We start from the raw sequence: 23,491 nt of genomic DNA, 5'->3' as shown, positions 1-23,491 counted from the left end.
TCAAATCTGAGCTCGGTTGAACCGGTCTAATAATGTCATCAGGTGTTTTTTGAGTGGATTATACATTGAAAACAACATCCATCAGCTTTAGTAATGTTTTGTTTTATTTTAATCCTGTACATCTTTGTTTTGGATTTATGTGGCACTCTGATGTTGTAGTAAAAATCAGTTTCTGCCTACATTATCATTCATCTTCATAATTTTCTCCTATGTTTTAGTGAGTTATGCTAATTGTCCTATACATGGTAAAAGGAAACCAATATTTATTTATGGTTGCATGTGTAGACTACATTGTGATCTCATGAGTATTTCAGGCCAATGTTCATATTCTTTGTTATTATTCTTTTCCATTGCATAATCCACATATTATGGAAAATTCAGGAGCCTATTTTAACCCATACAGAAATCTGATATATGGCCACATATATATGTAATGGCTGTCAATTTATCGCGTTAATTCAGTGCAATTAATTATATAAAAAAAGAACATGTTAAAAATATGTATGCAATTAATCATATTCCACTTTTTGTATTGTCTTAATGCTTAACTCCTCTGCCACAATAATATAATATATATATATAGTATATATATATATATATATACATATATATATATATATATATATATATATATATATATATCGATAATTATTTCATCATTATATATTGAATTATTGTTATTAGAGGGGCTTTCTCATCAAATATGTGTATATGTGATTAATTGTAATTATTTCGATTAAGTAATCGGCATGCCATGTAATTAATTTGATAAAAAATATTTTTATATATATATATATATATATATATATATATATATATATATATATATATATATATATATATATATATATATAATTATGGTCCATCTATTTGAATTTATTTGGACATATTCAAATTCCACTTGTAATTGTGAAAAAAATGTGTTACATACTAAATGAAAACGGCAATTTTTTTAGTATTTTCAAATTTGTGCTCCATATACGAACACGTATGTGACTTTTTATATCAGTGAAAATGATGTATGAAGATATTTTATATTTGTGTTTTACATATATTACCATAGTTTCTCATATATCATATCTCTGGAAACAGTTTAAGAAATATAATATTATACTATATTAGTACAGCATTGTATCCTTAGAAAAAGGTTTATTAACTAAATTAGAATATATCTTTTTTATATTTATGTATGTGTGTATTTAAAACCTGTGTTTGCTCTGCTAGGACACCTGCGTGAAGTTAAACCTCTAAAAATCTCCTTGATTAAGAGAGCAGTTAGTAGTTCTAGTTTAAGCCATTTCAACTGATATTTTGTTATCTAATGCAATAAAAGTCATAAATGTTTGTGTCTGACTTAGAGAACTATATCGGGATGAATACAAGTTAAGCTCAGACGACAGCATTTGTGGCACAATGTTGATTGCCACAAAAAATAATTTCAACTTGTTTTCTTAAAAAAATTAAATAAAATAAAATTCAAAGTTACAGTAAGACACTTTAAATGGAAGTGAATGGGGCCAATTTTTTTGGTGTCTTTAAACAAAGAAATGTGAAGCGTATTAATTTATAAAAGCTCTTTTTTGGGTGGTCCTTTTAGAGTTTTAGTGTTTGCGGCGTTACATCATCATGGCAACGTAGTTGTAAAATGTAATAAAACTTTACACAGAAAAGATTAGCAAGCGATTTTATCACATTAAAATCATGTAAACACACATTTTGTTTACATTTTTGACAGTCCTTTTGAAACGGTGAGTATTTTAATGTTTACAGATAGGCCCCATACACTTTCTATTGTAAGTGCCTCACTGGGACACAGATTATTTCTTTTTTTTTTTTTTTTTGAAGAAAATGAGTGACGAGTCAAATAAAGTTTTCTGGTTATTAACATTGGGCCACAAATGCTGTCGATTGAGCTTAACTTATTTTGAACCCGGTATATTCCTTTAAGCTTGTGTTTGTGGCCACAGTAGTTATTAATAGTTTTTATGTTCTCAGTGAAACCTTTTGAGTATTATCCATTACATTTTCTCTCCCTTTTTCTCTCTCTCTCTATTATTGTGATGGTGTAGTCCATGCCCACTCTTGGGACAAGAGACCTTGATTTTTTCACTTACAGCAGCAGTTTAGTTTACCAATGAATTGTAGCTGGGTGCTAAACTGTGTCTAGGCTGCAGTCAATGTTTATGTCTACCAATCAACTGCAGTGTGCTTATGTTCTATGGTATTATGAACACAGAAACCTTAAAACATGCCAGGCGTATTCAGAGGGGCAGATTTATGACATGCTGAATTTCAGGCGCTGGGAAAAAAACATGCTAGAGATGCATGTGTGAGAGTATGTTTGTTTTTCTCTTAAGAAAACCTGTATTGTTTATTGTTCATGTGACCACAGATGTTGGAGATTCTTATCTCATACAGAAACATACATTTTTGATACTGTCATGAACACATCCATACTCTCGCAGATGTTAAACGTGTGATTTATATAAAAATGAATGATCTTTATGGAAATTTAGGCAGATATTCTCAGTGCAAACGTAAACGAATGTATGTAAAATCAGCAGATAATAATATTGTTTTACAAGATATGAGCAATGGGCATATTTACAAAAATAATTGAAAGATAATTTTGTGAATTAAGTACAAATTAAAAGATGAGGCCTCACTTGCTCCCAAATGAACATCTGCAACCTTGTTTTGGATTGAAAAATGTTGCCACGGTCACGTACATTTCATGAGATCAGGCTGAACATCTGCATGATCCCATAAAAAATGTAAAATTGTAGTAAATTATTTGCTTTTGTTTTTAAAATGACTTAAAGAGCTTAAGTGCGACATCTAGAATAGTTGATGCTTTCTATGAAGAAGCATCTGTTATTTCAAGTTTACAAAAATGCATCCAATTTAATGTGTTTGGGTTATTAAAATGTATGTATTTAATTATTTATTTATGCAGTATTCATGATTACTACTATTATTATTATTATTATTATTATTATTATTATTATTATTATTATTATTGATATTGTTATTGTTATTGTTATTGTTATTATTATTATTATTATTATTATTATTATTATTATGTGTTTGGGTTATACACATATTTATTTATTTATTTATTATGATAATTTTCCTTAATCAGAATCAGAATTCACATTTATTGGCCAAGTAAGTTGCATTAACAAGGAATTTGACTTGGTAGTTTGCTACAAGAACACAACATAATACACACAATAAACTAAACAATACAAAATATGGTATACAAACCAACATGCAAGATGTCCAATACAGCACAACATACACAATATGCATTATAATACAACGCACAATACACAATACGCATGTAAGTTGTGTAATGGTGTAGGTTGGGAGTGCAAATGTAATCATCAATTAAATTGTACTTAATTGGCTTTGTTGTCTGTTTTAAATAATGCTGTTTGTCATTTGCTTCCATCTTGGTCACTCATCCATCTAGATTTTTAATCCCATTGAGCTTTTTCACCAGTTTCTTGGATGTTCATGTTGTTGTTTCAGTAAGATTTCTTTAGGTTTTGATTTTTCTTCACTTTTGCATAGTCAGAAGATGTCACATATGTAGCTTGGATCTCTTAAAGGTGTGCATAACACAATTCAGCATCCTGGTAGACGAGTACAGTGGATTAGAAAGGAAAACAAATGGCAGCTGAGTCTGTCACTTTGATAAGGTCCTCGTAAAGAATGACCAGCAAAGCCTCCTATTCACACATGCCTTTAAATGGAAGTTGGAGAGGCCAGCGGAAGAGTGCGCAGACTCTCTACATGAACTCAGATGGGCAACAGAGATTAAAGTTTTGTTTCCATCCATGTTTTTGTAACAGGGGGCAGGTTGAGATGCTTTGTTTGGAAGTGAGGCGACTCGAGCTGTTTTGTCCTCCAACTGCATGTGAGCAAAAAGCAAACAGACACTTAATCCTGACAGAGAGAACAACTTGACATGAATTTGTCCCAAGTGGGGAAAGACCAAGAGTAGCCTATACTACAACAGGTTCAAATCTCAGGTCCTTTCTTCCTGCACAAATAGACTTTTCAAACAAACCTTTTCACAATAAGAAGTTTAAGGTTATAAATTATAAAAGAACTGACACTGTTAATAGGCATTATAAGTTAATGTGTTGAACTAAACCTGCGGTTACTGATTTCATACATTCACTAAAAATCACTTTGAAATTAGTTGGTTCAAAGTAATTGCAAAAGTGGTGTAGAAAAGTGAAGTTAGCTTTGAGGATTGTCAAATCAATCCATAGCCAGGGAGCTTTGTAGCATATTATAGACTTAATACACACGCTACCTCAGAACTAATCCATAAAGAGTAGGTTAACACCAAGGGACATCCATATATTTTGTGACTCTGAGACCCCATGCTCATGTATTGCAAAATAAAGTAATTTATTTTCCTAAAGTGCTCTCTACACATGGAATTCCCATCTCACAAGAACTTTAGTGATTGAGAGGTTTCTTGGACTTTTGGAACCCCAAAGGAGAGGTCAGCGGGCCAGAACACACTAGTGCGGACAGAGGGAGTTGCCCGTTTCTGAATCCCTGACTCTCGGCATGGCCGTTGCCTTCAGAAGGAGAGGCCCAGGCCAAGGGGAGTAGGGGGAGTGTCTGGGAGAGGCCCAGTCAAACATTTCCCTCTTCTCCATAAGGTAAAAAAGCAGCAGAGAACCTCGGGGTAACTCAGAGGACATCGTGTCTTGTAAAACACATGCACTTAATATAAGAACCATAAAACTTGTTAAATTAAAAGCTATTTTGGAAAATAGAAAGGGAAATATTTATGTGTCTGGCTCATGATAGAAGCTATTTTATCCTGAGGCCAAGGGTCTGCCAGGGCACAGGTAACTACTGTCAACAAGTGAGACATTTTGCTGTACAAATTCTCAAGTGTGGAAGGGGCCTTTTAACAGGCCTGCATAGTTCATCTGACTCTGAAAAAAAGGAATAGTGTAAATTGACTTTTTTAAGAATGAGGTGAAAATACCCCTGTGCCATTATGTATGGGAAAAACAAAGCAAAAATAGCTCTCAATAATTGAAAATCTGCAAAAAGCAGTTATGATTGTGCAAATATACAGACCTCTGGGTTTAGCTGTGGCAAACGTCAGTGTTTACACTATGACGACCTCCTAGTGCCTGAACAGGATAAGCCGTTTTCAATATAGGGGGACACATGACCTATATTTTTAGATTGTTTTGTATACACTTTTCATAATGCAAAACTGTATGTGAAAAAGAAAATGAAATAATTTGTATTTTTGTTCATGTGACTTACCCCCCACCCCCTCAACAAATTTAAAGGTAAATGGATAACACTTTTCATGAATATTTTCTTTGTTAAGGGTTTATAAACGTGTTTATTAATTACTAATAAGCCATTTAGAGATGCATTATAAATAACTGATATGCAGTTATAACAGCCTGAATAAAAAGAGTGACTTTAATGCACCTACTTGCCAAATAGTGAGCATTTTAACATAGATGTTGTAAATGCTTAATAAATACAATTATTCATACTTAACTCTTAAAATGTACCGCATACTTTTATCTTTGAAATAAATTTACAGCAATTGCAGTTCCTTTGTTTATAGTTGTAATTGTAATAATAATAACAATAATAATAATAATAATAATAATAATTATTATTATTATTATTATTATTTGTATGATTTTAATTATTTATTTATTTATTTTTCAAAAACATAAAATTCCCATATACTTAGGATTTATATCAAAATGCAGCAAAAATAGGTTAATATAGTGAGATTTCTACAGGTATATTTCTAATTTCTTAATAAATTAATAATGTGTTTCCACTTTAGATTATGGTACATTTTCATAGGTCGTTAATGTTAAATATCTGTTATTAAGTAATATTATTTGTAACATGTGAGGTAAAATGGCTCACTATTTGGCATGTATTGCATGAAAGTCATCCTTTTATGCATATTGTCATAACCACAAATCAGTGATTTATAATGCATTTGTAAAAGACTTATTAGACATTAATGAGCCCTTTTGTAAACCCTTAATTAGGTCAAATTACTGTAAATTGTTATCGGTTTAATTTCTGACCATGCTATTTTATTTTGTCACTGTTTAATAAAAAGTCATATGATATGTATTCTTATAAAAATTGTAATGATGATTTTTGATTTAATGAAAGTACTCTTTTGATTTAAATGACTTATCTTTAATGTGAACAGTATCATTTTTCGAGAAAGAAAGAGTGAATGTGGCATGCATGCAGCCACATCTTTTGATGCTTCAAAATGCATTGGATGGTTTGCCTTCCAAGGATTTTTCGATCTTTAATGTAAGCCAGCAAGTATGTGTAGGAACTCCATAGAGTACTGAAGATTTATTGACCATTTGATCTTTGAATGGAAAGGCACTTTAAGGCCCACAAAGGTTTTGGTGTGTCTGTGAGTTTGTGTGTGTGTGTGTGTGTGTGTGTGTGTGTGTGTGTGTGCCCTCTCCAAAATGACATTATTATTAAAAATAATAAAAACACAGACGCAGTCGCACAGTGAAAGACATATGTACAGACATGCATTTACCCAAACACATAGCCAAAATGCACTACAAATTTATGGCTCTAACATTCCTGCAGGGTCAAGCAATTTATCAAATCCTACACATTCTGGTTTCAATTCCAGAGCCTATTGTGAAAAGCAGCTATTTTAGCAGGTTCATTTGACTCGGTAGGGGACACGAAGGCATTTTGTTAATGCGCCTTCTCCGAAGGCTGCTAGTTTGGTCCTCGCCGAGGAGCCAAGCCTGAGTTTTCTGAGAATAATGGACAGTGGCCTTCCTCTCTCTTTCTGCTTTTAACAGAGAGAGACACGGTGAGGGCTATGACTGTGGTAGAGAGGTTATAAATCCACGTTTTATTACTAAAGAATTCCACTCTCTCCACAGGCCTGACAGCTCCCCACGTTCTCAGACCCTTTTGGACAATTTCGACACCGTGCCCATCTGGTTCTGATTAAGTCCCAACTGGCATGCATCGCATCCGAAGACGAAAGATGGTGAGAGAGAGAGAGAGAGAGAGAGGAGGAGGAGAGAAAAAAGACAGCAAGGTGAGAACGAGGCAGAAAGTGAGATGGTGAAGTACTGCAAGCGGATGCCAACAGCCGAGAGATCCGTAACATCAGCGTCATCATTGAAACGCACTATTGTGACATCAAAGGCCCAGCCGTGGCCAAAAGACATTATCTGGAGTGAGTATCCAGCTTGTTCTGTGTAGCTGCTGTTTATTAACCTCTCTTTTGGCACCTGCTCCCACACAACGCATGCCAGCACTGTTCCTCGCCCTCATTCTGCCTCTCAAACTAATGACGGCGATTCTGTCTATGGGTTCAAGGAATTCCTCAACCAAAAATGAAATTCTGTCATTTATTTTGTATTTTTTTAATAATAATTGTGCAGTTCTTTTTTGTCTTTGGACTGAAATTTAAACCATTATTTACTGTAATCTTCCCCTCCGCTGCATTATTTAAATCTCATTCACACTTCCACTTATTTGAACTAGTACGTCGCGTTCAGCTACGACCTGTGTTGGGTGTAATTTCATTGCATAGTAATTCCTAATTGTAATCTAATTATTCAAAAAAGTAGTGTAACACATTACATTTTAAATTCTTGTCATCAGATTACAGTTACTGACTTTCAATTAAAGTAATACTTTTATATTACTTGTAGATTACTTGGGTTACGCATATTTTGCAAATAATATTATTTATAATACAGTATAGTATATTTAAAACATTTAGAATTCATTTCTTGGGCAGCTGAAGGGTGTGCAACAATGAACAATGAATTATTTTGAATTTGTTGAGCAAAAAACAAAAATTGTGATGTGATTACTAATTTGATGAAGTAATCTCTAAAGTAAACCGATTACAATTTTAGAGAAGTAATTCAAAATTTGTTGTGGACTACTTTTTGAGCAATTTACCACACTGGCTATGACCAACATGATAAACAATGACATTAAGCTTCAGTGTCGTCAAACATGGTGTGCTGCATTGACACCGTTTTGAATCTGAAAGCAAACGACTTGTGAGAACTGCGGCAGTGGAAGATCGTTACTGTTTAACGGCTTGAATTTCAAACTGTTTGCCACAAAACAGATTGAATGATTTTAGAACCCTTGAAATATAATGCATGCGTCGCATGGACTGCTTTAATGCTTCTTTTTTGTCCTTTTTGGACCTTGACAGTTCACTATGAACTGTCATTGTATGGAAAGAAAAAAACTGCATGAAGATTCTAGCTAGCATGAGATGTTCTATAATAGTTATTTAAATGTTGATTATTTTTGGTTCTTGTTCTTTTTTTTTTTGGAGCTTGACCGCCATGGTCACTTTGAAATGTCAGTGTATGAAAAGAGCTTCTTAAAGATTCATCATTTTTTCTAATTTTGTGTTCCTTAAAAAACATAAGGATGAACAAAATAAGACAGAATTGACATTTTTGGCTGAACTATTCCTTTAAAAAGAAGGCGGCCATTTAGGTAATCTCACTGAGCTTTTTGACATCATAACCCAAATAATGCCCCAAGCAACAACTCATTGACAGCACCTGGGCAACTCTCATCATAACAACCTTCACTCCCATATCATACTGATTAAACAGGGATCAGTACACTCAAAGGTTAACCAGCCTCTGGTGTTCCCACAGAAAAGATGATTGGGGATGGATTAGGGGAACAAACAGCGCATTTAAACATATTTGCTACATATTTGCTACTATTTCTCACAATGCACTTTGCTGACCCACTGTAGTGGGGCAGGAAGGTAATGTACATGTGTGAGTGTTTGAAGGACGGGAGGTGGGGCGGATGGTGGAGGTGTCATGGTGAGCCTGACCCGCGTAGACCCCACACCTCATCAGAGGATAAAACTCACCTACACAGCTCGGCCTTTTCTCTTGAAGAAGCTTCTCTGTAAAAATAGTGTTATTAATAAAAAACAGATGTGAACATGGACAACCACAGGCGGGCTCTCACTGAATATGTGCCTCAGATTCTCACAATGAAATAAAAATCACCTCTACATACAGTGTATACAAATTCATAAAGTAGTAAATAAACACATTGAATGGAAAAGTGTCATTCATCAGCATTGTAACCAACATATTCTTTACAAACTGAGTTTGTCTGTTCTCTGATTTTGTCTGTGAGAAATTTGAATGAGATTTTGGTGCTTGCATGTGGCAAATGTACCATCATGTTAAGGTGTTCTGCGTGCTTTCTAACTACTTGGCATTGTTAGGTGGTTGCTAGGGTGTTCTGGTTGGTTGCTAGGTGACCCACTCCCAAGTCTCCACAATCTTCTGGTCTCTAGATTTGGCTCAGATACTTCCCTCAATGTAAATCTATGGGATTTGTTGCCTCTTATATCATTCACCAGGTGGAAAACCAAAGTCAGACGAAAGCCAGATCACATTTATTTAGTTACAGTGAGGCACTTACAATGGAAGTGAATGGGGCCAGTCCATAAACATTATTGTTTCAAAAGTATAGCCACAAGATGTAAACATTAGACATGTTAAATTCATTTTAGTGTGATAAAATTGCTTACTAACCTTATCTTTGTAAAGTTATATCCAATAGCAGGATCACAGGGTTGTACCATTGGATATAACTTTACACAGATAAGGTTAGTAAGCAATTTTATCACACTATAATTAAGTTAACATGTATAATGTGGCTATACTTTTGAAACAATGTGTATTTTAATGTTTATGGACTGGCCCCATTCACTTTCATTGTGAGTGCCTTAACAAGAGTTTTGCATTTCTTCTTCTTTTTTTATTTGCTCTATTATTATTAAAGGAGGAAAGAGTCCATGTATTTATTTATTTTGAGGAAATCTACATTATGCCACAAATTCTGTTGATTGAGCTTAACTCTTACTGAATATATATATATATATATATATATATATATATATATATATATATATATATATATATATATATAGCGTTACAATTTGAGGTACAGTATCATTCACATTCAGAATACAAACAATACAGTTAAGAGTTTTCTAAATCCCTAACACTCAGTTTAAGCAACAGTACTAACTAATAGCTCACTTCCTAGGAAACTAACATTACAATTGTACACATACGTTTAATTCTTTATTTCCACAATCTAAAAATATATGGTGTGAACACTATATGATTCTGTGATTATTTTACAAATCATTATACAGCCTGGAGATCACATAATGTAGGAGAGTTTATTTGCTGTTTGGAACTTGGGAGGATGCACATTACTTTGTGGAACAACAATATCATTAAAACCCATGCCGGACGAATAAATCATTTTTGCCATTAATGTCTGCTAACCTATTCAAATAGTCTTTTCCTTTCTAAAGTCCACCCATCTGTGTGAGCTTGTGTTATATTCAAATTACCATAATCAACTTTGCCGTGTGTGCTGCATCTGGAAACGATAATTAATGGCATTGTTTAAAACCTAATTTTTGCATCCATGATAAATGAATAGATGGCTAATGGTATCATTTGAATAAAAAATGAAAGCTAAAAAAACATATTAGTGGGAAGGGACTCTAGAACTGTGCAATGTTTATGGTTGTTTTGAGCTTATGAGCACTGTAATGGGAGTCTTTAAACAAAATCGTGGTTTAATAATCATAAAAAATGAAAATAGGATTAGAAATTTGTTTTATGCATTGACATCACTCTGTATGCAATTCCCAAATAGATGAAATCAAGCCTCATGTCCTCACCTGCAATTTGAGCCTCATTCTGTCAACCCACCGTTTTTCAAACAACATTTATCACTGGTGACGAGTTAATCAGCCATTTAAGATTTTGTAGTGTATTATTTTTTCTTTGAGGTCAACTATACTGTTAAAAATGGGATTAGAATTATTTTTTTTAATAACAAGGGTCTGCGCAATTGAAGAAAGTAAAAATAAACAAACTGACAGAAGACATACAAAATACACTCTGAAATAAATCAATTTTCCCATGATTTTCATAGGTTCAGGAAGTAGTAAAGGTTATTATTGGGATCTCAAAGGCCCAATTAAATGTGATGGATCACCTTGCTTGTGATTGTATCCACTATCGACGCCTGTGAGCTCAGGCTACAAGAAAAAGAGAAATGTAAGAAGCAGACAAGTTACGTTAAACAATCAATTCCCACTTAAGCTCAGTGACTTGCTCCTTAAACTGAACGGAAAACTGAATTTAACACATAAACACTCAAAAACAACTCCCCAGATTTCTCAGGCAGATGGATATGTTTCCTGTAAGCACCACATCGGACTGCGGTGACATTGATTATGATTTTCAACCTCTCTTAGGTTGATCTGCCCGCCAGTGCAGTCAGACTGACCTGGTAATGCCATATGTCTTAAGTACAGGCTTCTGGCTAGGAAAGAAATCTGACTCTACAGCCTGAACTGTGGCTCTGCCTGGTGTTATTTCTGACACAACAGCCAATATATTTGAATATTTCGGAGAACTGTGCTGACAGAGATTTACATTAGTCTGACACAGCTTCATGAATGCCCAGATATGCTCCAAAAGCATTCAAAGAAGCAGTCGTTAAGCTCCAGACGAGCACAATTTACGAGACAGGATAGAGTACAGCCTCCCAGAGATGGGGGAAGATTGAACAAATTAATTTATTTTGGTAATCTCTCTCTGCCCCTCTCTCTCTTTTGCTGTCTTTGTCAAAATGAATGACAACAATTTGGTGGAGGATCTAGGATGTGCAGGCAGCATTGACAGGCGAATTATCAGGGGCCCAGCGCTCCTTATTATCAACGGGGAACTCATCAGAGGTGCAGGTCCAGGAGCCCTCACCGCTGTCACTATCTGTCAGTGGGACAAGCTCTGCTGCAAGGCCTAGCTGACAGGTCATTTCAACAATAACAATTACTCAGATTACTGGTGTCATAAACAATTCACCCAAGGCAGAGCAATAACAAAGCTTTATAATTCACAGCCACATAAATAAATGCCAGCAGGTAACAAGTAATTTACCAGAGGAATGGATCCCAATATGTGGCGTGTTTCAATGTTACAGGGCAAATGAAAGCCAGGCACTGGAAACATACTCATGTAACAAGAAACAGGAATTCGGCTATTAGAGAAATTACATGTTAGACCACAGCACAAGGTGTGCACGGCAACACTACAATGCAACAGAAAACAGATGCAGATAGACAGACAGATTGATAGACAGACAGATATAATTTTTCTTTATAATCCATTTATAAATGCATTATAAATTATTTATATGCGATTATAACAACATGCATAAACGGTGTGACTTTCATGCAATACCCGCCAAATAGTGAGCCATTTTACCTTACATGTTATAAATGCTTAATAACATCTATTCAGCATTAGTAACCTATGAATATGTCCTTTAATGTAAAGGAGTGGCCAACATTGAAAACCAATGTACATAAAGTTCAGTATGGTTTAATGGTCATCAGGCTTTATTATATGAAATATGCTGTGAATAAGTATGAAGACCTGAAAGTGTTTATGCAGAGGACTTTAGGTAACTAAGACTAGTTAAGTTGCGACAGCATTCAGAGTAGCAGCATTCTTTTGACATCAACGTGACAAGGAAAGTGACAACACAAGTGAGTCAGGACATTACAGTAAAGAATATCAGCATAAAGTGGACTGCAGCAAAATGACAGAATCCCTCTTTTTAATCTCACTATAATAGTCAGTTTTTGCTACATTGTGGCATACATCATGAATTAGAGCTTTGTGTGTTTTTGTTCAAAATAAGTATGAATAAGTGTATTTATTAAGCATTTATAGCATGCAAGTTAAAATGCTCACTATTTAGCAAGTACTGCATTAAAGTCGCTCTTTTTTATTCATGTTGTTATAACAGCATATAAATGATTAATTATGCATTTGTAAATAACTTATTAATCATTAATAAACCCCCTTATAATACCTTTACAAAGAGAACATATATAGATCAATATATAGATAGCCATTATGGTTATAATATTTGATATTTAGTTCAGAGAAATATGCAGGTTTTATTAATATATAAATGAAAATGATATGATAAACCGATTGTTATTAGCAGGATTGTAAGGAAGTGTTCAGTCGTCAAATAATGTGACAGTGAGTTGGATGCAGACAAACATCAGATATCCGCCCTGCAGTAATTCAACTATTCCACAATTCCTAATTAGGAGAGCTGTTGAGCAATTAACACGTCAAACTCGCCATCGTCAGGTGCCTCTCTAATTTCTCAGTAAAAGGCAGCATCTCTCTCTCTCTCTCTCTCTCTCTCTCTCTCTCTCTCTCTCTCTCTCTCTCTCTCTCTCTCTCTCTCTCTCTCTCTCTCTCTCTCTCTCTCTCTCTCTCTCTCACTCTCTCTCTCTCTCTACCCAGGGCATGTGGAATCAGATTGTGCGCTAGTAATACACTGTCTATCGGTCTATCGCACCTACAAAGCGCTTCTGTGATTACCAGCCCACGAATCTTTAATTCCACACTCGATTTCTTTCTTTTTAGCAGCAGCCAAATGACATACAGCGGTTAACAAGAAGTAATCGCAGCAGTCGCAATGCTCTTATCGACTTCACAGCCAGTGCGGGTAAAAAGCACTCAACTTTTGTGTTGAGTTCTTTTGCCAATTAGGTAAAATGTAATATGCCTATTCTATTCTATTCTATTCTATTCTATTCTATTCTATTCTATTCTATTCTAGTCGAACGAGATTAAATCAAATATAAATTAGCCTAATTGAGTTTGAAATTAAATATTGTTAATATAAAATATGATTTAAAACAAAATATATTTTTTGCCTCAAAAAAAATTAATAAAAAAGATGAATTAAAATTAATGTCACATATAATAACACCTGACATACGTTGCACATTTTCAGATAATTTACAAGCGCCGAAAATTAGTTAGAAAATAAGTCACTTGTCTTAATTTTGAACCTCATGGAGTATCCTATGCATGCCTAGTTCGAAAATGTTTAATAATTAAATCAATTTAAATACAAGTAAGATCATGTTTAAAAAAAAAAAAAAAAAAAAAAACCTTATCAAAATGAAAATATATTTATTATAAATATATTAGTTCAAATGTTACATTATATATTTTTTTTCTCAGGAACAAATACAAAAATAAAAGGAATCCAAACTCTTTCACATAATTTGTCTTTTACTTGGAAAATTACACATGTTTAACTATCTTAAACTTGAACAAATATATTTGCACCACGACTGTGCTTTTTATAAATATATATTTGTTTAATAATAACAATAATAATAATAATAATAATAATAACAATAATACTATATATATATATATATATATATATATATATATATATATATATATATATATATATATATATATATATATATATTAAAACAAAAGATTACTTTAAATTAATATGCCACATGACATACATAACACATTAACTATAAATCTAAATGTAAAATTTTGCGAAACAACAGAAAACATATTTCATTATGTATAATAGCCATAAATTAATCCTATTTCTCATTAGCTGATAAAAGCTAAATATTTCACAGTTGCACAGCATTCAAAAAGAATTTCCCACCATGTCTCAGAATAAAATGTTAAAATAAATAGTACCACTCAAGCTTTACAGATTCCATACAGCAACATCCCAATCAGTGTTGCTATGACAGCATTCTTATCCATAAGGATCCTCCTGACATTTCTAATTATGCCACAACTGATTGAATATATCTAGAGGAATCAAGCCGAGAAAAGAGAGAGTAAGACCCAAGTGCACCCTGACTTCTGATTAAATAAGTACAATTCCATGGGGTGAAATTGAAGATAAGCTGGAAAGAGCATTGCTTACAGTGGAGGATGAGAAAATGTGCTTTTGTTACCAGTTCTCAGATGTGAGAGCACGAGAGAGAACTCATCCTTCTCACTCAGTCAGTTGTAGTTCGTCTTCTCTTCTTGGACCACCATCCTTTTTGGGTTGTGCATCTCATTTACATACATTTGTTTCCAGCCGAGGAGGCCTTCAGCTCATTAAGGCGTTCTCTTACAATCTCCCAGAACCCTGCTGCTCCCAGCCACTACCTGCTGCGGAACGAGAGCACTGCTAGGCACAGGGGGGAAAAACGAATGAAAAAGGAGAAGGGAAGAAAGCGGAAGGGAGGGGGGGAAAGGCAACACGTTCTTCACTCCTAAACAAAAGCACAGTGCTGGTATAAAGGAATCCTCTGTGTGTGTTTGTGCCTTGTTTTCTACACTCCCTTGGCAGCGGGCACTGTTTTGTGTTAAGTAGCCTCCTGTCATGACAGATACCTCTGTGGGTCAAGAGTCAAAGTTGAGAGGGGGGTCAGGAACACAACATGCAAGCCAAGCTCTGAACTGGATACCTTGCCAGTGGACTGCATTGGCAAGCCTGTGATGTGATGCAGAGTTATGAAGCTTCTCTTTTTTCCTGTATGTGATGTTGAAAGACAGGTAGTATCAAGAAAAAACTGTTCAAACCAAAATTACAATTATATCACCATTTATTCACCCTCATGTTGTTCCAAAATTGTGAGGCTTGTTGTTCACCTCAGTCATCATTCACCTCCATTGTGTGTGTGTGTGTGTGTTATATACAGTGTACATATATATATATATATATACAAGTGAATGGTGAATGAGACTTACATTCTGCCTAATATCTCCATTTGTGTTCTTTGGAAGAAAGAAAGTCATGAGGGTGTGTAAATATTGGCAGATTTTTCATTTTTGGGTGAACTATCCCTTTAAACACACAAAACCCGAAGCAGAACATCAAATGATAAACAGTCCATTGAGTGTAAAGGCAAGGGTAAATGCTGATACCCGGTTGAAGTGCTGGAGTGATTTCAGTTTATTTAAAGCATGACGACCCCTGGCCAAAACCTGCTTCAGTGGAGGGATGAATAAAATTTTAATGGCTCATAAAACACAGCAATTCCTCTCAGTGCATTTTTTGACCGCATTATTCACGGCCGTGCCGTGTCGCCTCTTTTTGTCTGCAGAGTGAAAGGCTGCAGTGAGTGGCCACGGTTGGAGCTCTACTGGCATGAGGAGGAGGGAATAAAGGGAAAGCCATGAATACAACGGCATGATTGGTGCACTAAAAGAGATTTTCACACAGAGAGAATTGGAAGTTTAAAGTGCCCTTTATTACAATATACAACAAAAACAAACTTTAATTTCACAAAGTCAAAACAGTGAATAATTCAATATATAAATACCATCATTTTAATCTCAGATATAATAAAGATCTACAAAAATGTCAAATAAATTACCTAAAGTATGCGAATCGCCAACAAAATACATAAGACAGTTCTAATTTGTTACATCAAATGAGCTCAAAATTCAAAATAAATAATAAATATTATGGATAAGACTTTATGACCTTTCTAAAGCGTTTCTAAATGGGTTCATTAATGACTAATAAGTTATTTACAAGTGTATTATAAATGATTGATATGCTGTTATATCAACATGAATACAAAATAAAAAGAGCGACTTTAATGCAGTACTTGCTAAATAGTGAGCATTTTAACTTGCATGCTATAAATGCTTAATAAATACACTTATTCATACTTTTTGAACAAAAACACATAAAGCTCTAATTCATGATGTATGCCACAATGTAGCAAAAACTGACTATTATAGTGAGATTAAAAAGAGGGATTCTGTCATTTTGCTGCAGTCCACTTTATGCTGATATTCTTTACTGTAATGTCCTGACTCACTTGTGTTGTCACTTTCCTTGTCACGTTGATGTCAAAAGAATGCTGCTACTCTGAATGCTGTCGCAACTTAACTAGTCTTAGTTACCTAAAGTCCTCTGCATAAACACTTTCAGGTCTTCATACTTATTCTCAGCATATTTCATATAATAAAGCCTGATGACCATTAAAACATACTGAACATTATGTACATTGGTTTTCAATGTTAGCATCTCCTTTACATTAAAGGACATATTCATAGGTTACTAATGCTGAATAGATGTTATTAAGCATTTATAACATGTAAGGTAAAACGGCTCACTATTTGGCGGGTATTGCATGAAAGTCACACTTTTTAGGCATGTTGTTATAATCATATATCAATCATTTCCAATGCATTTGTAAATGGTTTATAAATGAAATATCTTGCATTGTCTCTTGCTAATTAAAAAGCCTCTCAGCCATATTCAGGTTTGCTCCACCCATGACATGCACCATTTGCTTGCATGGAAATGGCCCTGGTGTTGATTCACTCAACACCAGGGTAGATAAATGAACATACATCTCTTGTGTTATTTAATGTTCTGTCTCTTACTGTCGGGTCAAAGTCTAAAGGCTTCCAAAGACACAACTCAGCCTGCCTGTCTGGCTAAAGCTTTTAGCATAGCAGCAATCCATCACGCTGTGTATACGTGAGTGTCTGAGAAAAAGGTATGGAAGAAATAGAGATGTAATCTAGATATCGCTGTGCGCTTGCTTTATGAGTTTGTGTGTATTTGGGGATTATGGAGACTGAGTGCCAGAGAGGAATCTATATAATGGATCGTTCTCAGTGGTCACAATCAGAATTTGAGTGTTAATTGAATTAGCTCTTCTAAATATTGTGACATTAGGGGGTTGTTGAATTATCTATCTATCTATCTATCTATCTATCTATCTATCTGTCTGTCTGTCTGTCTGTCTGTCTGTCTGTCTGTCTGTCTGTCTGTCTGTCTGTCTGTCTGTCTGTCTATTATGATGTCAATACATATTTGAAACATGGGAAGGCAAGTGCATCCTATTTATTTTATTATTTTTTAAATAAAGAATTTAACTTTAAATCTCTTCCATTGACATACTTCCATTCAAAATACACTGTAACAGATGTCTTCATTTTTGCATACTGAATTGCAATTGGTCTTCATTGTAAAAATGTATTTGCATACCAAAATGTGATTGGTCTTTTCTTACATCTGTTTTTGTACATATTCTTTGCATATTCTATGAATCTCTCTCTGTCTATCTCTCTCTTTCTTTCTGTGCAAGTTTGTGTATTTTTCTGTATCTTTTAAAAACTTTTCAGTAACACTTTACAATAAGGTTGTTTTAATTACCATTATTTAACAATACTTAACATGAACTAACAATAAACAATACGTTTTCAGTCTGTGTTACTCTTGGTTAAAGTTAATTGTAACACATACAATATATTTGTTTTTACATTAAAAGTTGTGTATGTTAACATAGTTAATGCATTTTGAACTAACATGAACAAACAATGAGCAATAGTACTTTTATAATTAACATTAATGAACATTTATAAATGCTGTAAAAGTCATTGTTTATTTTTCGTTTATGATAACTCATGCATTAACTAATTTAAACAAACCGTATTGCTAAGTATTACTAACGTTTGCTACTATCATTTTATCTGCACTTTTAACACTATTCTTTTGATTCCTTGCAAACACTAGTTTTATATCTGTGCATCAGCATGTCTGTGTGTAAAGTATGTGGATAAATGTTTCTTTGTGTCAGATGCTGCAGCAAAATTGCCCTTCGAAAACGACAATAAAATTCATTACAACTATTATATGATCATTTTGGAATGTGAGTATACTATATATTGGCATTATATAAACTATTATCAAATCAAATGTATCACTGAAATTAAAATGATGTTTAAACAACCATTAATCAGACATTTCTAATACTTATAAATACCTAATGCATGTCCCGTGGCTAAACTGGTGTGGAGCTTTGTTTAAATGAAAATCATTTGTGGACCAAAAAGTTTATAAGTTCTTTTTTAGATTGTTTGTGTATATGGAGAGCTCATGCCCTGCTCTTGAACTGTGGATCTGCACAGGTCGTGAGACTGTAAATATACAGGCAGAGACCTGAAGCTATAAATCTCTCTGCACAGTGCCTGCTGCCTCTTACTCATGGCCATTACAGCACACACACACACACACACACACACATACAACCTTCATAATGTAACACAAGTCGCCTCAAACCCACAAACACAGAACAGAACCCCACAGGCTGCATACAGTTGCTTGTCTGTGTTTCTATTGCAAATCCAAATGTATCATCAAATGTGTTTAGCATCTTCAGAATATAGCATGTTACAGTGATATTAAAATACTGTGTTTGACAGCAGATTTGATATTTGTTATAATTAGATAAATATAGTACCAATTTATTTAGAGTGAAGAAGAGCAATTTGCAAATCATAATTAATTTTTCTATGATTTTTTAAATATATTTAATTGTCTTGTAAAAAAATTTATTTCCATTAAATAGTGTGTTTTCTCAAGGGCATAAAAACACAAAAATGAATAGATGTAAAAGCATTTTATGATTATTATTACGGTTCTCTTGGGAAGTTTGGCTCTTGTATTCATCCAAGACATGCAGTGACAGTTCCAGTTTGATTGTGAGCCATTATTTTATACTCTCTCATAATTTAACCAAACAGAAAGACAAATCTCTCACAAAACAAAGGTGCGTTTCCTTGAGCACTGTCAGTTTTATGCGATTGTACAATTGTGTTTTGTTCTTCCCCTTTTATTTTTTCCCTCTAAGTTGTGAACGCATGTGTTGGGGGATGTTATTTATTTTTATTTTTTTTCCCTCCTTGTCTTATTTACCATTTGTTTGGATTCACTGTGTGGTAAACATCACCTGCTGCCTGTGATTTCTTTGTCTAAAAGCACAATACACACAATCTCAAGGCATTTTAATGTCACTAGCACAGAAAAACAAAATGTATTTTTAAATGTTTTAATATTATAATAAAAAAAATAAAGAAAGCACAGCTAAAAGATTATTTAAAAACGTGTAAATAAATGTAGCTGGTTAATAAATGATGTTTACAATAGCTTTATATGGAGCACAACATGTCACACAGGATGTCAACTTCCCAAATGTATTACATGTTAACTACCCACATACATTCATTTGTTCATCTGTTTATTAATCTGTATGTATATATAAATATTTGTTATAATTTTTTTTTATTCACAAAATTTACTTTTTTTATTAGACATTTATTTAAATCTTAACCTAAAATCCTGTTTTATTTTATTGAGTGTTCTTTTCAAGCTGAAAATATGACCTGTGCTCTTTATCAAATCTAAATATTTTTTAAAGGTTAGTTAATTTTGCTTTCCTTTTGTTTTTCTTGGTTTTATTTTTAAAGATGTGTTTCATGGTAAAAAAAAATATTTTGTGTCTCACAGCACATCAATGCATTCTCATTAACGGCCTTAGCATATCTTTAATTCTTCTGAGGCTAAAGAACACACTGTGTGCTGACCTGATGTAAAACACTCTCAGAGTTGCTGCTGCTGTTGTTGTGCATGAGACAAAGCCCCTGCTGCCCCCTACAGCTCCGCCATTATGTCATCACTAACTCGATGTTTTCAAAAATGAAGTTAGATGCTCATGCTATTGCCTGAAATGATGGAAGAAAGTAATATTCTGAAATTCAAAGGAATAGTTGACCTAAAAATGAGAATTCCATGATAACTCACTCACCCTCATGTTGTTCCAAACCCGTATGACCATATGATTTCCTTCCGTGGTATAAAAAAGGACATGTTAGGCAGAACGACAGTCATGGTTTACTGACATGATTCTGCGTAACATCTTCTTTTGAGTTCCACAAAACATTTACGGATTTGGAACAACATGAGGGTGAGTAAAGGATGACATTATTTTCATTTTTCTGTGAACTATTCCTTTAAGTAAATGTTCACTCCACAGCCAATGGTTCAATATAAAAATAATTGATTGATTAAAAGTTGGATCTTTAAACATTTTTAAATTTAAATTATTTTTAAAGGCTGTAATGTATTTTATGTTGTCATTAGAATTCATTGTATTCACACAGTTAGCAAGGTCACCACTTTGTATAGACTGATGAGGGGGCAGAGAGAGAGAGAGAGAGAGAGAGAGAGAGAGAGAGAGAGAGAGACTGTCTAAAAGTAATTTCTCTGATTCAAGTGCAATAAAAGACCTTGAACCTGTAACAGAAGCTTAAATCACATTATCCTTTTCAGGAGATGCTCTATAATGAGTGTTGTTTCATTGTTCTTGCAGGGGCTGCTTAAAATCCCCTTTCTCCACAGCTATTTTGTTCAAGATATATGATTTTATTCATCTGTTGTGAAAACAGATGAATTGATACAATTGATAGAACATCATATATTAATTGATGGGTGTTTCCTGAACTTCACTTTCATGTCCCAGGGGTTCATTTTATTAAAAAGAACATAACATTTCAGCTAATTGTTGTTGTTGTTTTTTTGTAAATATAAAAGTCTCGTTAAAAATTAATTGAAACTAATTACCAGGACTTCATACACATTTTGTATGGTACTTTTCTAAAACCATTTATGATTTTAATGTTCTAGACTTGTCCCAGATGTAGAATTTCAATAGTTAACTATGAAAATCCATTACAAACGACTGTATATTTAAAACTATGATAATCTAAACAAAGTGTGAAATAAAAATAAACCATTTTAATATTTACTGTGTGAAAATAATGTATATAATTTTTTCAAAAACAACGACTGTCCCACAATTGTTGCATCATTTTCAGCACACCAAACAATTTTGCCCCTAATATTTTCCATTTATTCCCCCTAGAAGTTAGTGTACTTGTTAACAAAGTCAACAAAAGTTGACACTTATATATAAATAATTGATATATTAAATAAGAAAAAAAAATCTACCTAAATATCACTTGTGAGCAGTATATTGTTTTTGTACATTCAAATCAAGATGTGTAAAAGTGTAAAAAAAAATACATATTTTTATTATGATAGTTATAAACTATTATAAACTAATAGTATTACATTTTGTGTATTTAGGCTATATAAAATGTAAGCTATTACGTTTGCCTTAGCAAGACAAGGAAGTCAGACATTTTTTTACAAAAAACGTTACAAATGTTTCCATCAGCGTCAATTCCAGCACAGAATTCTATTACTGTAAACACAAAACAGAATTTGAGATGTACTGGAAATTACAATATGGTTGGAATTTTCAAGAATTTCAGAAAACAAAAAATGGCAAAAATGACACCAAAGATTAGTATTTAGAGTTATGGTTTAAACAAGCAAATAAATAATTAAAACATTGTTTCCGAGTTTACATATAATTGTGCAAGTTTAAACAATTAGCATGCATGAATGGACGATAATAGACATCAAAAACTTGCTCCATCATAGTGAGATAAACGATTAGCAAAGTTTTGGTGTTTTTTTTATCTCATATAGCAGATTTCACAATATTCAGTAATTGCAGATTTACATTTCTCTTCTTCAGCATGCTGTGGTGTCATATTAGGAGTTCATGTCTCCTCTCGTCTGTGACAGCTGCAGGTATGTGCATCCCGGGCCCAAGACATTGTCTGCACAGGGAAATAAAACAACACTGAACAGATCGCCTTTCTCTCCAGCACACCTCCTGCGTCAGTGTTGAACTCAGTCCCACAACACTGAGCTCTCACTCCCCAAACACACCAGACTCCCCTTGGGAGGGCAACGTAGCACTGCAACACTGATCATGCTGGCACGAGTGAACTATACTGCTGAAATGGACAAAAAAAAATTCTCATTAAAAATGCACCTTCCAAGGACAACACACAATGGCAATACCTTGATAAATTAATATGGCACTCATTCAGTACCATGTACTGTATACTTAACAAGTGAAAGATTTGGACACATTCTATAGTTGATCCTTTGAGTAAAAGTTCACAAATAAGTTTTTTAATATGCACATTTTCAGTTTTTCTCCGTGAAGAAGCAGTGAACACATTTCTCACGGCTGGTGCTCTTGTCATCCTTTCTTAGAGCTTGCTATGAAGAGCTGCTTCCTGACACAAGAGCCACAAAGGAAAAAGGCAGCAACGGTCACAAATACCACAGCACTGCACCACGACAAGTCATATATCCGCACACTACAACACATGCTATTCACCACACACACTGCAGACCAGGCTCTGCCACTGTTACTGAGCTGTATGAAGACAGGATGGATGGATGAAAGCCAAACAGAGATTGCTAGCAGAATGCAAGATGGTGAATGCTTGCAGACCTCAAAACCTAATTTACTTCAGTAGTTTTATATCATACTAATGTTCTTTAGGATAATAGGGATCTGGTATGTATAACATGACTTTGGAATCTCATTAAAATTACGTAACTTTACCGACATTTTTTAAAAATGTTATTACGTTGTTTCTTTCACTTATCACAGCAGTTCCGAGGCGAAATGTCCATTGAGTGGCGCTAAAAGTGAGTTCAAATTTAGAGGTTTTATATAAAGCTTGCTTTGATCATCACCTCAAATATCTAGGATTCCCATATTTTACTTAGAAACATGGAAACAAACACAGACATACACACTTCATTAGTGAGTTCAGGCCCAGCC

At 34.0% G+C, this 23,491-nt stretch overlaps 1 long non-coding RNA gene across 1 annotated transcript in view; it reads left to right on the top strand.

The window, feature by feature from the left end:
* Positions 1–23,264, top strand: part of LOC127660402 (uncharacterized) — a 29,388-nt gene extending 6,124 nt beyond the window's left edge. The window contains exons 2-4 of the long non-coding RNA XR_007972636.1: positions 6,957–7,258; positions 22,382–22,437; positions 22,912–23,264. This is a non-coding gene — a long non-coding RNA (uncharacterized LOC127660402). The remainder of the gene's footprint in view (positions 1–6,956; positions 7,259–22,381; positions 22,438–22,911) is intronic.
* Positions 23,265–23,491: the final 227 nt, after the last annotated feature.

The sequence above is a fragment of the Xyrauchen texanus genome, chromosome 20, assembly GCF_025860055.1.
Source record: "Xyrauchen texanus isolate HMW12.3.18 chromosome 20, RBS_HiC_50CHRs, whole genome shotgun sequence".
Lineage (NCBI taxonomy): Eukaryota > Metazoa > Chordata > Actinopteri > Cypriniformes > Catostomidae > Xyrauchen > Xyrauchen texanus.
Note: the sequence above shows the minus strand (reverse complement) of the source record. Positions and strands in the feature narration are given on the sequence as shown.